The sequence below is a fragment of the Asparagus officinalis genome, chromosome 4 (assembly GCF_001876935.1).
Source record: "Asparagus officinalis chromosome 4, Aspof.V1, whole genome shotgun sequence".
NCBI classification, from domain to species: Eukaryota; Viridiplantae; Streptophyta; class Magnoliopsida; order Asparagales; family Asparagaceae; genus Asparagus; species Asparagus officinalis.
The window spans coordinates 31,435,322-31,439,607 of record NC_033797.1 but is presented as its reverse complement, the minus strand read 5'-3'; the positions used below and the strand labels follow the sequence as shown (position 1 = coordinate 31,439,607).

The 4,286-nt window shown below is 42.0% G+C and overlaps 1 pseudogene; it reads left to right on the top strand.

Annotated features, from left to right (window-relative positions):
- Positions 222-1,868, top strand: LOC109838449 (annotated as a pseudogene).

Sequence of the window (4,286 nt, the reverse complement as noted above, 5' to 3'; positions counted from 1 at the left end):
TGGAATCTCTCGATCACTCAATCCAGGGGCGCCGCTGAGGCGGTGCACCCGGTTCCGCAGAACAGGGCCCCACATTTGGGGGGGCCCCGAATCGCGCAAAATCCCCTCCTCCCTACCCAGCCGCCCCCCAAATCACGCAGAACAGAAGAAGAAAAAAAAGGTCAAGCAAAATTCGAAAAAAATTCAGAAGAAAAAAGATCTTAGGCAATGAAGAATCCTAATCTCGTCGCCGCTTTCATCTTCTCTTCCTCGCGTCCGCCGCCTTCGCCGAGATCAAGGACTTCAAGATCGCCGACGACTCCCGCCCTCTGATCCTCTTCGAGAAATTCGGATTCACCTCCGATGGCGCCGCTAACATCGCCGTCGCCGAGGCCACCTTATCCTCCTCCGTCTCCTCCGCCGACCCCTCCCTCTTCGGCTTCTTCCTCCACTCCTCCTCCAACCTCCTCCAAACGCTAATCGCCGACGACCAGCCCCAAAACCCTAACCCTAGCCCGTGCATCCTCTCAAGCCCCTACATCCGCCTCCTCTTCACCTTTCGAGATCTCTCCCCACCTCCCTTCATCTCCTACAATCGGGCTTTTCCGATCGCCCTCGCCGATGACTACAGTCTCTTCTTCGCAAATTGCGTTCCCGAATCCGAGGTCTCAATGTCGGTCCGCACTGTGCTTTACAACGCTCAAGCCTCAACCTGACGGATCTCGTGATTATTTGCCGATCGGCGAGGCGCCGGTGCCGACCATATGCTTCCTTTTCTCTTTGATTTATGTGGCATTCTTAGTTATTTGGATTCATTAGGAATAAACTCAGTTTGCAAATTGTGTAAAAAGTTATTGATGTTCATTACAATTGAAGATTGTCTACTGTTTTCATCTGACAATCTCGTTCTTGTTATTGCTACTGTCACTTTTGCAGGAATTTCGTCATCCAGGGTTGTTACTCTTGGTTCAATTGAAATCTTTAATACTCATGAATGGCTACCTACAAGACCAACTATATATTTTAGCCGTGAACAGAATGACAAACAATGCATTTCATAGTCTCCTCCTTGAATGTATTTCTTAATTTAAAGCATATACTTCTTCTTTTTCTGTGATTTGGAAGACGGAAAGAAACAAGAAAACAAAGACGGGAAATTCCCGGAACTAGAGATGTTATTCTCAGGGATGTTTATTTTGTTTTCAATTGTGTGGTCGATTAGGTCATCGAGGAAAACGTCGAAGACCGAAGGGAAGGCAACTAAAAATCTCAACAAGCTTGTCGGACATGTCAAGATTATTAGTAAGATGTTGATTTTGTGTATCTTTTTTTTACTATTAATATTTTGCACGTGATATGTTTTGCATAGAACCATTGTTATGTCTTAATGTTTGTTTTAATTCTAGATATAAAAATTTCTTTCCATGGTTAGTACTACGTATAAAAACAATTATTAGTTTCTTCTGAAAATTGATTAAGAGGCCCCGATTGAAATTTAGAACAGGGCCCCCAAATTGTCAGCCACGCCTCTGACTCAATCCCTAAATCACACCCTACAAAACACTTAATCTCTCTAACAATCTCTAACACCTAGGGAGCTAACCAAATAGAAAGCCAAATCAAGAACCTCTTGAATCTATTGTTTTAGCCTCCAAAGCCCGTCTCAATGCTTACTGCAGCAGTTAGATGCATTAATTGTCTGCAGCCTTAATAAAAAATTATCCGTTCTTTCTCTTGATGTTGTGACCTTAAGTTGGGTGGATCAGATACCGTCTCTCTTAGCAGAAGGAACACAAAAGAGAGCCATACCGAAAACTGATTTACTTCTCATGGCTTCAAAGAGTTGCACTTCCGCGGAACAAAACTCAATGCTACACCTGCCATCATATTTATAGGATATGATCAAAAGATTCTTGAATCAAGTAGGAATTCCAATTCTGTATGAAACCAAGTTGTTGAGTAAGTTAGGAATTCCATTGCTAACTGTGAATAGGAATCCAAGCCACAAGCAGTTATTTCAAACTCAACTACCAATAATATTCCACGTGTTATAGTAATTTGAATAAACCAAATCATCACTCCGTAACCAATTCAAACAGTAACAACTTAGTCAATCTCGGTCATGTTAAAGCTGTTGGATTTTTTGGTCAAAACCGCTTTCCAAAATGAGTTTTCAAACTATATATATTAACTACAAATACTTTTCATAGAAGCTTAGTAGCCTAGTGGAAAGTTAAAATTTTGGTGTTTCAAAAGGTTCTCTGTTCGAGGCTTGTTGTTGACAAGCCGAGAAGTGTTTTATTTTAATTAATCCCTCATAAGTTCTAGTGGATCGTAGGTCGTGGGCCGTGGACCAATGAGCAGGGGATCAGGGCTAATCGGGCTAAGATGCTTTGTTAGGCGCACTTTTCACTTCGCACGGATGCATCGGGGCGAGGTGGCGCAACGTTGGCTGCCACGAATGTTGCCTTGTAAGCTGTTTCGCAGCATGCGGACGAGCTACGTATTCGCACGAGGGTGTGACCCTAGCATTCTCGCAATCAGACGGGGTTCGTCAATTGGTTGATGAGGTTTTATTTGTTCGATGATGTTCACCTTATTGACAAGGTTCGTCTGATTCACCAGATCAGACGAGGTTCACCTGTTTGACGAGGTTCTCTCGTTCGATGAGGTTTGCCTGTTTGACGAGGTTCGCTTGTTCGACGAGAGGTTCGCTCGTTCGACGAGGTTCGCCTGTTTGACGAGCTTCGCCATTCGACGAGGTTTGCCCGTTCGATGAGGTTCGCCCGTTCGACGAGGTTCGTCCGTTCGACGAGGTTCACCCGTTTGACGAGGTTCGTCCTACAGACGATGTTCGTCTAATTTGCTGAGACGTGACCCCCACGTTTCGTAGTAACGCGTCCATTGATTGCCTCGTATTCAGGAGTACAGTAGTTACAACATCATTTACATCAATTTAATGGATTGTTGTTACAATCATAATTGTCATTATGATTTGTAACAACCACAATAATTGAGGGTGACTCTTAAGCTGGCCTTAGAGGCCTATATATAGCGCCCCTTGGGTAGCTCTTGGTGCGAACTTGATATATGAATGTCGGATCGAGGATATCTTGACGTTGTGGATGTTGTGCTGCTGCGGCAAAAACTGTGCCCATAGGAACTTGCCCTGAAACCGAAAGGTTTTGAACCGAAAGGTTCTGAGATCGAGGAGATATTTGCCTTGACCGAAAGGACTTATAGATCGAGGAGATCTTAACAGTACTGGGTTGGTGCACACCAGAGTACTGTACTGTTGTTCCTGGAAGCAGTTTGGCATTTGGATCCTTGCACCGGAGTAGGCCAAATATTGCTTTAAGCACAGCGTTTCACAAACTCACGGCAGTGAACTGAAAAAGTTTAAAATTACAGCACATAAAAATTTCTCTGTTTTATTTCAGATTTAACCACAATTTCTAACAAAAGCCTCACTATAATTACCGGGCCAAAGAATCCAATTTCGGGTAATTCAACTCAAGTATTTGAGGCACACCATAACATACACCCTAGGCATTTAAGAAGCAATGACACACTTATTTCGATTATATTTCCAGAAAAGATTTATGTGAAACACTGTATATCAGGTTTCATTTGTGCAAAAAGATACAAAACCATCATATATTGTCCAAAGCTTAACCTATTGGATTCAATCCTAAATGCAATTAGCTGGACTCATAGTCCAATCCATTTTTTTGATTTTATAGAAACCCCCTTTAAAATGAATTCATTCTATGGAAACCATCTTTTATTTTTAATTTATAAATAAATCATATTTAAAGTGTATTTTATTGCAATCAATCACCTGGGTTCACATTGTTAGACCATAGAGGGAGGGTGATTAGGGTCTTATGCTAATCTAATCCGATTATATGCCAATTAAAATTAATTAACAAGTTATCCTAGCAAGTATGAAATACAACAAGATATATGAGGTAGGATAAGCAATGTAAACAATGAGATATATCATATATGATGAAATATATATGCAAGGATATGAAACTAACACAAAGGGGTAAACAATATGAGCTAGATAGTGGATCATATAAATAATGAGACAATGGCGATATGAGCAATGAGCACAAATATAAATAAACGCCAAAGCACAAACACAATCAAATGATCACGGAGTTCGGACCTTCCGTCCTACGTCTCCGCTCCCCACTCCCGGGGAGAAATCCACTATCACAACCCGGTTTGGAAGCCGGAACTTCTACACACTCAGTTTACAAGTTTACCGAAAACTCTCACACAACAAACACTATGCAATC